The sequence below is a fragment of the Eurosta solidaginis genome, chromosome 3 (assembly GCF_040869045.1).
Source record: "Eurosta solidaginis isolate ZX-2024a chromosome 3, ASM4086904v1, whole genome shotgun sequence".
In the NCBI taxonomy this organism is placed as follows: Eukaryota; Metazoa; Arthropoda; class Insecta; order Diptera; family Tephritidae; genus Eurosta; species Eurosta solidaginis.
Window position 1 is genome coordinate 249097536 of NC_090321.1, and position 14784 is coordinate 249112319.

The 14784-nt window shown below is 36.6% G+C and overlaps 1 pseudogene; it reads right to left on the reverse strand.

Moving 5' to 3' along the window:
• Window positions 1-3922: 3922 nt before the first annotated feature.
• LOC137246123 (UDP-glucosyltransferase 2-like) lies at window positions 3923-7462 on the reverse strand (annotated as a pseudogene).
• Between the last annotated feature and the right edge of the window lie 7322 nt (window positions 7463-14784).

A 14784-nucleotide genomic window follows, 5' to 3' on the forward strand; every position in this document is an offset into this window, starting at 1 on the left:
ACTACTTAATGTAGTTATTGTTTTCAATAAAACCGTTTAACTTAAACATTTTTTTAAAATTATTTTATTTAACAGATTGAAATTCGCCATCATTTCAAGCGACCCTAATATCGACTATCAGATCAAGATTAATTTTATTACAATGACGGCAAACAAAAACAGCCAAAGTCAAGTTAGCACGAAATTGTGTTATTACCAGCATTGGTTTCTTCACGTTTATATCTCGTCATTCCAATGGAACACTAACACTTTTATTTTTCGCCTGAAGACTAACACATTTGGGTTTTTCTTTGTTTGCGTGAAAGACTAGCCTATTCCAATTGTATTAATTTTCGACGCAAATAAACAGAACTTGTAAATATTCCACGCGAGATGCGTTGGCCTTCCATGAGATCGAAGAGTTTCTGAAAAATATATAAAAATGTAATCTGGTTGTAATTGCTTGGCGGATGGCGTGGTCTGGTTGTAGCGTGCTCCGCCTATCACATCGAAGTTCCTTGGCTCAAATCCCGACGAAAGAAACATCAAACATTTATAAAAAAATTTTTTTAATTAGAAAAAAAGTTTTTCTAAGCGGCTTCGTCCCTCGGCACTGATGAGACAAACATTCCGAGTGTATTTCTGCCATTAAAAGCTTCTCAGTGAAAACCCATCTGCCTTGCAGATGCCGTTCTAAGTCGGCGTAAAACATGTAGGCCTTGTTCCGCCAAATTGTATTCAAAATTTAAAAGGAGCACAATGCAAATTGGAAGGGAAGCTCGGCCTACGTTCCCTGCGGCGCACGTGAGAAAAAAAAAACGCACTTCAGATTTAATAAGAGGAGCCTGAGCGAAACGGAAGATTGTGTGTGTGGGCCTTGTGAAAGTTGGGTGCATTTGTTATGTGAATGTGCGAAGTACACGCATATTTAGGTAACTTGGCGTTGTTGTTGGGAAAAATGGGTTCGATGTTAATGTGGTTCTCTCCAATAGTCGGTCTGTTGATTTGTGGAAAAATTATGGAGCGGATGGGTTTCGACGGCGGCGCCAATTGGAGACAAATGGTGGCTAAAGTGATTGATTGTGTGTGTGCATGCGGTGGGGCTGTAATTTCATCTCATTTTTCTTTTGTTTTCCTTTTATTTTTATCTTTATTTTTCTGAGTCACCGGCCCGGAGGAAGTGGATACTCACAGGTAATAATTTCAGCTACGAAAGTCCGATTAACATTATGAGGAAAGATACCACGGGGAGCAGACAGCCCGTAGAGCTTGCTCCGTTTCTGGTATGCGGTAAGAGTTGGTTAGCTTCAATGTAGAGTTGCATTGCAACCGGGTGACATGACAATTAGATTGGAAGAGGTGTTAGATAGACTTCCAACTACACCAAAGTGTCCACTCATAACATCGATTGGGACCAAGGTAGGCCTGGTCAAACGACTTTTGATATGTGTGCTTGGATGCATGATGAGATTAGGCCAACATTGGCAGACACTTATAAAAAACTACGCAATTAATACCCTTTAGAGGTATACCGCGTCTTGCATTTTCTTATTTTATGTTATTTTTTTATGCCACAAATTTGTAAATGAGTTGGTCCAGTTCCAACATCCGACCCCGTCCTCTTAATAACGCGGAAATATATTAATTCCGAAAAAGCAAATTAGGTAGATTACAATACTTTCACAAATCAATTCATTGCTGCTCTTCCTATTCCGACTAATGTCCGGCAACCCTCTTGCGGGTAAGGGCTTGTAAAATATGTACGAGGAGGTGCAACTGTCAAAAAAGGTGAAGAAAATGCCATGGCTAAGACAACAAAGCATACTTAACGAAGCTATATAGTCTCTTCTCCACTGGAGTTAACCTTAAAGCAATTTCTTTGCAGTAATGCGGTGTTCTTAATTGTGCAAAATACAGCAGCCACGTTACACATTCAAACCTAGGCATAAAATTGTCAAATATACTTCTGCGGAAGGTCAAAGAAAAGGTTGACACATCCCTTAATCGTGCAGTGTATCCTGCATGTAAATGGTGACAAAGCAGGTGCCTATCGTTTGTGGATACTAATTGATAATTGCAAGATTGGGTTTGTGCTCTCTCTGCTTTTCGAAATTATTGAAACTCGTTAAGCTATGTTGAACGGTGGCGTCGGATCTAGAGTAAATATGATTAGCAACTGGGGAGTGCCCCATTCCTACAGCAAACGGACATTTCAATTCAATGTGCCGAAAGGTTGTAATCTTATGCCTTATTTGTGATGCAGGATATGTTGGTGTTCATAAAAGATTGTTCACATACGTACCTTAATACTTGTATTAAAATTGTTGAATTTTATAATGTATCTGACTGCATTCCGCCACATGGTCAGAACATGATGAAGCGAATTATGTATTTATGCTTAGAATAGAATCAAGGTGGAGTTGCCATCCACCGGATCCCAATATCTTTAAAATGATAAGAGGTTTTGATAGGCGCCGTAACTTATCAAGGTAAGACCTTATGATTGTACACCCCAGTAGAAGCCAATTTGATACCAACACGATCGTGTAATGATGTGTTTTGGATTAGAATAAAATAATTGAAAAAACAATGTTTAAGTTAAACGGTTTTATTGAAAACAATACTTACATAAAGTAATAATAATACTAAAAGCTAGAAAATAATTAGGTAGGTCCTAGATACTAGTCATCACTGTCCTCATCAATCTAGGGCGTTCATCAGACAATTAAATAAAAGCGTCGGGAGCGTGAAATTTCTAAAAATGTGAAGCGTAGCATAACCTTATTAAGGTTCAGTTGGTCTTACTTATGACTATCAATAGAAATTTGACGCGTCCAACGTTTTATTTAATTGTCTGATCAACGCCCTAGATTGATGAGGAATGTGATGACTAGTACCTAGGACCTCCCTAATTATATTCTAGCTTTTAGTATTATTATTACTTCATGTAAATATTGTTGTCAATAAAACCGTTTAACTTAAAAATTTTTTTTAACTATTTTGTTTTTAAGTTTTTAGTCTTTATTTAATTGCCTATTATTTCTCATTATATTTAGTTCATTTAGTAACTCATTAATACAAGGACTGTTTCCTGACAATTTGTTACTGTCTAAGTCCTCAATACATAATCCTTCCAAAGACTTTACTCGACTCTGCGCCACGTATACTTGTACCTCAACGAACTCCAAAATATTTTGATATCACTTCTACCCGACTGTATGTAATAAAAAATATGAGCCAAATCGGACATCAAAGGTCGCTTTCTATTCTTGTATGTATTATGTGTTCCAAATATGAGCCAAATCGGAATACAAATACGATTTTTTTTAATATCTCGATCCTTGCGCCACCTAGCGGCGATTTTTTCATAGGTCGCTTTCTATTCATGTATGTATTATCTGTTCCAAATATGAACCAAATAGGACCATAAATACGATTTTTTTAAATATTTCGATCCATGCGCCACCTATCGGAGTTTTTTTCTTATTTTTGCATTCTCATTGGATTCTGAACTATATCCCATGCTTAAAGTTTGTAGCTTATCGGGATATTACTTAAATTTCAATTACAAAATTCGTGCGGGCCAGCCAGCCAGCCAGCCAGCCTGTCAAGTCAAGCTAAATAAAACCGTATAAAAATAGAGCCGATCGTTAGGTCGCTGATCTCTGACAAGGCATAGTTTAAAAGCATGGCCCCTCTTTTCAATGATAATAGTAACTTTGTAAGTCCAAGATTGTAAGACCTGCACATGATTTTCGACACTCTGCAGCTCCGCGCTTGGTTCCACGCCTTTCCTGTTTGGTCGATCATGTGCCTATCCCACCTTCTATTTATCTCCCTCATTTTTAAATTAACATTGATTTTATTTATAAATTCAACTTAAAAAATACTTAATTAAAAAAAAAAAAACATAACGCTTTTTTTCATCGAAACTAAACGTTACTTAATGAACTTTTTGTTTCATTTTTCCTTCATTAACTTTTCGCCAAATCCAACGAATTAATAATATGAAAATCACAAACATCACAGCTGCAATTGTCGTTATGAAAGCGATTACGTCCAGTAAATAAAATTGATACCATTTCAAATCCAAACCAGCAGCACGCATATGACGCGCTCCTTTATGACGTAACAAATAATCAATCCAATACATAGCGGTTTCACGTAGACCCAAAGAACGATCACGGAATATTTGCAACATTTGTTTGATGTTATCACTAAACGTTTTTGTCATATAATATTTTTTTCAGCGCACTTTTCAAGGCATCCCGTGTTAGGGTTTGTATATTCAATTCAATGGCATAGCCGCTAATGACTCCTTGCTTTATGTTTAAATACCGCTGAAAGAAGAGAAGATGAGATGTATTTTTTTTTTAATAATTAAACAATTAATGTTCTGTTTCTTAAGAAATTTTAAATTTTCAATCTTATCTATACGCTCAACTTACTTGATCAGCATAAAATGGTATGCCCACTACTGGCACGCCATAGTACACTGCTTCTTGTGTGCCAAACATTCCGCCATGTGCAATAAAAACGCGTACATTAAGATGTGCCAAAATATCCGTTTGTGGCATCCATGATTTTATCATAACATTCTTTGGTATATTTGTGAAATTGTCGTTTTCGAATTTCCACAACACTGTTTTATATTTCGAAAAACGTCTAAGAAAATTTCCAGTTTTTCGTGTGGTAAATCTTTACTTTGAACCTGGGAGCCCAAGCTGAAATAAATTACACCAAGCTCCGTTTCATCTAGAAACTTCTTAATGTCCTCAGGCAGTGGTTTATTGTGCATGCCACCAACACGGATCATGTTATCTATGGTTGGAGGGGGCAACACCAGTCGTGCATAGCTATTAATCAATATAGCTGAGAGGTTTCTGCTCATATCCGATGTACTTGGGAAATCAACTAAAAAACACCTCTTTTCTTTTGGTGTATGTTGCGAGATGATGGCACCAGTGATGAAGTATGTCATCAGGAATTTAAAATGCAAAACTTCTATATAAATATTAAGGAAAGGAAGAAATAAACTTCTATATTAAATGTGCAGGCTTATGGGGCATGCTTTTAAAGTAGCAGTTGTAGAAAGCGTGGGTTGCAGAAGCAAACGATCGAGCGCGTTTTGTGCTCGTATCAGATGCGGTAGCTATCACACTTATAAGCTCAAGTAGTATAGGTCCTTGAAACTTTTTGTATATGTCAAGAGGATGAAGTTATTTTACAAAATGGGTTCTGCTTTTTCTCAGGATTGTTTTAGTATGGACGTTGAGCAAACTTTTGGTAACCTTATGTACTATTCAGTCTATGTGAGGACCTTACTGGCCAGTTCAACCAAACCTTACTAAATCTCAAATACGAGCAGCAAGGAAAGTGAAGAATGTTAAGACATTAAGCGCCTCCTGTGCTAATTATATCCGATCTGTTAGCCTTGCAGCAACGTAACCAAAAATTTTTTTTATCTAAGAACCCTTTTTAGCAGCGGAATCTGTACGCTTCAATCGCCGAAAACAGCAATAACATCAAATGAAATTATTATGGAAGTATGATATGCAAAATTGTCTTCTCTGTCTCTGGAATGTATCAAACCATGATTAAGCGAGTCTTACGCAAATTATATACGTACTTTAACGAAAAAAAAAAAAAAACAGAACAAAAACTCAAGGGCTTCCCTATGTTAAACGAATAAAGGATAACATCAGCACAAGGAAAGAATTCCCATGGGCTTGTCTGTCGTGATAGACTCCAAAAATCCAAAGACCCGAACGCTCAAGCGATCAAAAAATTGTTCAGGCTCCGCGCTCATAGGTTGTCGCTAGTAAGGATGCGGTAGGGGGGATGCTTTCCGCTTCTGTAACTATTAGGGAGTTTAATATTAAGTCATATAGTCAACCGACTGTCAAAGCACTTAGCTATAAAAAATACGAAGTGATTTAGGCTGAGCTTCTGTTTCAATATGCTTAATGCTGTTTTCTAATTTTTCCTATAAAATAGCGGTCCCTTATATGTGTTATACCGACTCCGAACGGCTTCTGCAAGGCAGCGAAATTTTTACTGATATTAGAAAAACCTTTTTCTAACTGAAGAAAACTTTTCTTAAATTTTTTGGGTTGCTTTGCCTGCGACTTGAATCCAGGACCTTTGGAGCACGCTACCACAACACCACGGCGGCCGTTGGGCTATGCTACTGTGAGTTTGCCGTCTGTCTGGTACTAACCTCACTTGCAGTAGTATAAGACTACGTCATCTGGGGTCCAGTGCTTTAAGATGTCTTTGGTAGCTATCACGTTTGTATTTTTGGACTGGTTGGCAATTAAGCAAGAGTAGTACTGAAGTCGTATCATGCAAAGATTCGATATATTTATTTGCTAGTTATTGATGCCACGCGCTCGAGAGAGCTGTAAGGTTTCACTAAAACTAATACATCCACGATGATTGCAGTATCCTGGACAGTATCAGTTGTGCTAGTTGAATAAAGTACGAGGAGGTGCAGTCTTCCTGTCTCTTAAGGCTCAGCTGCCCAGCCTTTGCGAGTGCAAGGCATAAATATCTCGGTAACGTTCTCGACTCTCCAGAGCAAATATCGAAGAACGATGTTTTATTACTTATTTTATTGTCATTAGTAGTAGTCTTCTAACACAACGAACCAAAAAAGTGTCCAAATGAGTTGCGCTTTCACTGGGCTCCTGCCACCCAAATCAGAAAATTACTGAATCGAATGCGCTAACGGAGGCTCTATAACGCTCATTCGCCAGTGACTTTTTCTCCAATTTTGGAGATAAATGCAAAAATTGCTTGGAAATAAAAAATGTTGCGGTATGCAGCTAAATATTTTAACACATACATTCCTACCCGCCAACATATTTTCAATGGAATTGTGGCACTTTCAAAACAAATCAGAAAACCCTCGTCCACAAATAAATTTTTCTTCTAAGCCTACGCAAAAGTACTCACTTGCTAAATGTGCGAAGTACTTCTTCACAAATTTATCCATTTCCGGAAAATTATTCATCTCTCTATCAAAATCCATTTGTAGTGACAGAGGTTCCCAAAAATTCATGCGATCAGTAAATGGCATTAAATTAAATGGCACATAGGACCATGGTGTTATAATACCAAATATTTGACTCATATAATTTTGTTGTGCAAACGTAGCTGTACTTATAACGGGTATATCGTAGACATGGGCCAAATCAAGAAATGCATCCTGAAAGAATTGCTCAACCAACAACAAATCGTAAACACCTTTGGTTTTTTTAGCATTAATGATTGCTTGTACGTTGGGTTGCGTCAGTGCATGTTCTGTTGTGGCTCCACCCAAAACTTGAATAATTTTCATTAAAGCTGAAGCATCATTGGCAAGGTCATAAATTGAACTTGTGCCGGATACTTCGTGAACTGCAAAAGTCGATATACTAAATACGATAATTTTTAGTATGCCATCAGCTTTTAATCTACTTACTATGTTTCCAATAGTCATATTCTGGCTCAATTAGTACTTCCGTATAGTTTTTACTCATTTTTTGTGATTCTAAAGTCAGTCCGGTTATCATAGTGACCTAGTCATGGTTTCACGAAAATCAGTTATTCGTAAATACTTGAATTTAAAAAATGTATACCTCATGTTCATCCATGTTTATATTATGTTCAAACAGAAAAATAAATTGAGGCAATTTCGATTTAAATTGAGCGGTGTTCATACAACTCAATTTAGGATACACAATAGTTATTTGATAGCTGGTTGGCTCATCCCTACAGCAACAACATACCTTTGTTCAAGCTGTCAAAATATGCGTGTTGGTATCAGGCGAATGGAATGAAATGAAAACATAAAACTTTGAAATTCTTGTGTGTTGTAAGAAACTGTGTTCAATGTTTTGGTTTACTTTTGAGTTTGCCATCTTATTTTGACAATCCCTACTCCAGTGAAATGAAAAAATAAAATCAGCTGATGAGATGAGCCAACCGTATAGTTGAGCCATGCATAACTGACGTTTAAATCTACTCAATAAACACACTTTACAAAGTTGTATTTCCAGTTTGAAACAATTTATTACGCAATTTTTTTTAAATTGCAAATTTATTATAACAATTATTATCTGATAAATTGCGCAATAAATTCCCCAAATGGTATAAATTTCAAATTTGTTGTGTGTTTGTACATAGTAATAATCAACTCTTTAATTAGAACTCGATGCATCATGAAGTGGCCTTTGCCTGAAAATGTGTAGACTGTGAGTATTTTGGCACCACATGAGGCGGAACTTTGCGTAAGCAGCACTGAGAGGCTCAATGAAGCAGCAATAAATTTGGAATACTATTTCGTAAAAGAAAAATAATTTCGTTTCAAAATATAACCTTTATGTTTGAGCGGTTTTTATTAGATAAGCATATTTTGATTCCACTTTGACTCAAACTTTAACCTTCATGTAGCCGTAAGTTTACACTTGTAGCCAATTTGAAAACAAATTAAATAATTAAAAAACATTTTATAAGTTAAACGATTTTATTGAAAACAATAATTACATTAAGTAATAATAATACTAAAAGCTAGAAAATAATTAGGTAGGTCCTAGATACTAGTCATCACACTCATAAATATAGGGCGTTGATCAGACAATTAAATAAAAGCGTTGGGAGCGTTAAATTTATAAAAATGTGAGGCGTAGCATAACCTGATTTAAAGTTCAGTTGGTCTTACTTATGACTATCAATACAAATTTGACGCGTCCAACGCTTTTATTTAATTGTCTGACAATGCCCTAGATTGTTGACGAGTGTGATGACTAGTACCTAGGACCTGCCTAATTATTTTCTAGCTTTTAGTATTATTATTACTTAACGTAAGTATTGTTTTCAATAAAACTGTTTAACCTAAAATTTTGTTTAATTATTTTATTTTCAAGTTTTTAATCTTTATTTAATTGCCTATTATTTCTCATTCTATTTAGTTCATTTAGTGACTCATTATTACAAGGACTCTTTGCTGACAATTTGCTACAATCTAAGTCCTCAATACATAATCCTTCCAAAGACTTTACTCGACTCAGCGCCACGTATGCTTGGCCCTCCTCGAACTCCAAACTATTTTGATGTCACTTATACCGGACTGTATGTAATATTTGTTCTAAATATGAACCAAATCGGACCGCAAATACGATTTTGTGGAATATCTCGATACTTGCGCCACCTAGCGGCGATTTTTCTCATAGGTCGCTTTCTATTCATGTATGTATTTTGTGTTCCAGTATGAACCCAATCGGACCACAAATACGATTTTTTTTAATATCTCGATCCTTGCGCCACCTAGCGGCGATTTTTTCATAGGTCGCTTTCTATTCATGTATGTATTATCTGTTCCAAATATGAACCAAATCGGACCACAAACACGATTTTTTTTAAATATTTCGATACATGCGCCACCTATCGGAGTTTTTTTCTTATTATTGCATTGTCATCGGGTTCTGAACTATATTACAAATTTCAAGCTTGTAGCTTATCGAAAAGTTACTTAAATTTTAATTCCAAAATTCTGTTCGCCCGGCCGCTACACAGAGTCAAACTAAATAAAACCGTTTAAAAAATAAATAAACTTAATCAAAATTTCTTAAAGAGCACGCTCTCGATTTTCAATCACTTCCTAATTAACACTTCTAAGTCGATTTAGTGCATAAAATCATTCAAAAAATTATTTTCCCGACCCCGGACCATACTAGAGCAAAACACCACCTCTCAGACGGTAGCATACATTTGTAGAAATCATATAAAATTTATAGAAAATTTCACAATATTCAACTTGTCGATACATAATTTATTCATCTGTTATTACTACAAGCTTACCCAAGGCTTTCACTGGCATATGCACCTTGTCGAGGTTGTGATGGCTTAGCCGAACTTCATTGCTCCCGACAATGGGTCTTTAAGCTTAAGGCATTCCATCTACACCGCTCTACCTCTTAGGAAGGCGGCGATATTTCGGTCAGAAGAAACTATCTCAATTGGATGATTTGCACCCAGATGGTATATCCGACTGTATTTTAATGCAATATTCCTGATAATTTTTGTTTAAAACAAGGAGTAGGGAAGGAAAATAGAATAACAAGCGAGAGAAAACAATAGAGCTACAAGCGATGCCTCTGACTCGGTGAGCAAAATTAGCGGAAAGTCAATGAGCTCAGTGATGAAATGACAGCAGAATCCAATCAAAGAAAAAGACAAGTACGGATCAGAGAGAGAATAAGAGTCCTCACATGGTACCGTGAAGTATTATGTGAGCGCTTGGCATGGGGCGCGAGGCGAGAAATACGCCGAAAGCAGTTTAAGCGTTTTGCTGCGATAAACCATCGTTGCAGCCACCAATATGAGGAGGAAGAATCTTCAGATAGCAGAATGAAACAAATTCATATAACTACCGCAATAACACCATTTCTGTGACGTCCGATGTTTCCAACGAGAAAATCGACCCTGATGATGGCACAACGCCGAAACATGTTTGTCTCGAAACCAGATTTAACAAGGGATGACGGTAAATCGTTCCAATATACATCAGAAACAACCAATTCAACCTGTACGTTGTCCACATTCTGAACTGTTTAAATCATCTCCACTTTAACCCGGACTTCGGCCGCTTTAACTTAGAGAAGAAACTAAATTTATCATATGTATGAGTAAGGAATTCAGGTCCAATTTTCTCTTTACGGAACGTAGTTTGTATATGAAATAAAGAAATAATAGAAGCTGAGATTGGTTTACCTGAATCAAGTTTTTTATGCATTAAAAGAGAATCTTTAATTCCAATTTTTTCTCTGTGGTGGTTTTTTTGTCGGATTGAGTCATAAACAAATTATTATGAAATAAACAGGTCAGGCCGTACTACAAACTTATATAGAATACTATACCGTGATCATAATTACTCGTAATACTATAATAGGACAATATAAAATCAGATGTTATACTGTTATAATCAGTATAAAGACGTAAGTTGACTTTCAAGAGCATTGCAAATACTTATCGTTAATTGAATTGTATATTGTTTAGCAAACATACAATTCTATAATGACGCTACTTTTAGAAAAAGAAAGTACGGCCAAAGGCTGAAAGCAGGCGCCAAGTTTTCGGTGCCATCACCATGGCGTAATGACCGGTATGAATTTACAGGGAACTTAAATTCAGACAAAGCCGCATGCAAGCAACTTCTTGTCGCGCTGTCCCAACTAGAAATATCTCGGCTGAAGAATAACAAAGCTCCGGAAAATGATAGACTTCTCGCCGAGCAGTTCAAAAAACGGTGGGGAAGAATTGGTGAAGAGCATGCATCAACTCCTTTGCGACATATTGTCGAGCCAGCGTATGTCTCCAGAATAAAAATTTAAACAAAAAACGCGAAAACAACCCCTTGAAGATAAACAAATTAAAATCGCTGACTTCTACCTGCTACAGCCATAAACCAAACACGCACTTAACGGGCGCGATTCACGATTGCAAACGAACTATCTTCCTGCTTTACACACACGATGTACCTAAACCATCAGTTTTATGCAATGAAAGACTAAAAAAGCTTACAACCAAACACGATCATGATAGAAGAAGCCCCCAGAGGGGGCTTAGAATATACCTGCGATAGGTATGCCTGAAGTAAGAGGCGATTTAAATACCAAATTGATTCAAGGAGTTGTGTAGCGCAACACTATCAAGGGGTTGCCAGCGCAGTATATAGCTTCTCCAACCCATTTTTCAACCTCACCTACCAGTTGGAAATCCTGTTTCATTAAAAGCCGAGGTTCTAGCGACCCCGAACTTTTGATGGATCTTGGGAGTGAGAGGGCGGTATGGCCTAGAAGGTTTCATGTGGTTATGCAGAAGAATGTCAAGTCAAAAGAAAATTTGTATTGATTTCGATTAACTGACATATTTCTGAACAAAGGCGTTGTTTGGAAATTATCAAAAAGAAGCAATCAGCTGATAGGACAACATCAACTGGTACTGAATTCGCCCTGACGTAATGCTGGAGAAGATAATTACAGCAGCAATGATATAAGAAAGAAACAACGCATTCACATCGCCATGGTGTGGTGGTAGCATGCTCTGCCTACCACACCGAAGATTATGTGTTCACGCCTCGGGCAAAGCAACATCAAAATTTTAGAAACAACTTTTCTAAGCAGGGTCGCCCCTCGCAGGGATGCGGCAAGCACTCCGGGCGTATTTCTGCCACAAAAAGCTTCTCAGTGAAAACTCATCTACCTTGCAGATGCCGTTCGGAGTCGGCATAAAACACGTAGGTCCCGTCCAGCCAATTTGTAGCAAAAACTCGGCCTAAAACCTCTTCGCAGGCTGTCGCGCCTTACATTTATTTATTTATTCACACCTTGGCAGCTACATGGCTGTTGATGTCTATAAATTCAGGACTACGTCTACCTGAGAGCCAGAATTAATATCGAAAAAATGTCAGCTTAAAAATAAAACTGAGAATAAAACTTGCCAACAAGTGTTAATTGAAATTATGTAGAGAAAATTTTTCCGATTTACGCAGATATGAAGATGGTGCAGCGAATAAAAGTTAATCCTTTTGCTGTCTAAGTCATGGTATTTTCCGGTCAAGAAAGCACTTTTATCGGCACACATATTTGAAAGCAGAGTAAGAAAAGACCTCCACTGAGCTGGACGAAGCAGCTGGAGAAAGATTTGGGTGTCCTTAGTGCTCCCAATTGGTGCCACTCATCGCGAAACAAGGAAAGCTGGTGCCTAGGTGGTTATGCGCCTATTAATGAATGATGATAATTATGTAAGTTGTTAAGTTAGTTTTCTAATATCTCCAAAAACTTTGTCAATTTTAGATACATTGTTAACACAAAACCCGGACGATTTGCGTATTTGAGTGATTGAAAAACGACGTGTACGGAAAAAGCCTCTTCTCTTAAGCATCATCATTTAAAAATATAATCATTTCATGGTAATTTCCGATCAGTTTTATTAATTTATATGTAGTTTTTCAGCTTTACTGATCTTTTAGGGTCAAGTGCAAATAAAATGCGATTTATTCCACCATTTAGCCCAACGTTTCGATAATTATCCTTATCTTCTTCAGGGGCGGTCTATATTTGTTTATAACAAAATACGAAAGACAAAAACAACATTAGAAATAAAATTACACGATCTAAATTACATAGTTTCAAACAAAGTATTGCACAATTATAAATTTGAATTTTACATGAAATATTACTCCACAAACAATTATTTATATTCACTCACATTGGTATTTAAAAAACGATTTTATTATTACTTTACAAAAAATTTTTTAATGCTACCATCACTATATGGTAAACTTGTCAAACTAAAACTATTATCTGTGTCATAGGCATAATAAGTAAGTCGCGTCTATGTCTTGTGTATCTTCTTTCTTGTTCATTGCCTTTTCTCTGTTTTGCATTATTCTTAGGCTCTCGAGTGTGTACCTTGTTCTTTCTCTCGTCTCTTTGTCTATTATTTTTGTTGTTGTGAAATCTACTGTGTGTTTCTTGTTTACCGCGTGTTGTGATAACGCCGGGCTGTGTTTTTTTTTGTTGATATCGGCTTGGTGCTCTGCAAGTCGTATGTTTAACGCCCTCTTCGTAGTGCAAATATATATTTTGTTGCAATGTTCAGTTTCATTTCCTTTGCACTCTATTTGGTATCATTTCTCATAGCACTTTATATCGAGTACAATAAGTTAGAAGAGGTGAAATGATTAACTTTATCAGCCTCGCATATCTCGAAATTTCGAATATCCGTATGCAAAACTGACTCTTGTTTGTACATGAATCTAAAAAGTTGCTTCTTGATACCATAAATATCTACCGCAACCGCCACTGTTTTTATTAACAACCGAAATATCTTATTACCATATTTTAAGGGTACTTGTGGCAAGCCTTTAGGTACTTTATAAAGGATATTGTCTTTTTATTCGGAAACTTCCTATTTTAGCGTTACTTAAGTATGGAGTATGCAAGTGCAATAGCTAAACTAAATTAATTATTTTCCACTTGCATCCCTTGAAGCATTTCAATACTATAATATCTACACAACAATGGACGACTTAAGATAGCTTACAAATTATTCTATTGGCCTGATAACTACCATGTGTTTAGGTATGAGAACTTTATGTACATGAGTGCAAATATAAATATAGGCACAGAGACTGCTATCGGGCTAACAGGTCAACAACTTTGTGATATAATGATGATATACCGCCTTTAGTAATCGGTACATCCACCCTTGAGATCACTCACAAAATAAAGAACCTTGGGTTTTTAATAAATAATAAACTTAGCTGTGGTGATCATGTTAAAAAATTGGTAAGCAATGTTTATTTTATTCTGCGTAGGTTGAGAATGTCTGCAGCGTTTACGCCACAAGAGACACTTAAAAAACTCGCGATACAATTGATTGTGCCCCATTTTACGTACGCGGAATTAGTATATAGTAAACTTGACTCGCTATCAGCAAATAAGGTAAATGTAGCCTTCAACAATGTTACACGGTATGTTTATGGCATAAGTCGTTATGCTCACATATCACCATGGCACGACAAAATTTTGGGTTGTAGTATTATGCAATATTTGGCCGCCAGGAACTGTATTTTCATGTTTAAGTTGCTAGAATGGAAAACCCCTGAATATCTGTATGAAAAGATTCAATTAACCAGATCTCAGAGACTAAACAGCTTAATAATCCCGAAATATAGTACACTAACATCTAGCCGGCTGTTTTTCATTAGTGCAATTAAAATGTGGAACAGGATTCCAGAAAATTTAAAATCAGAAC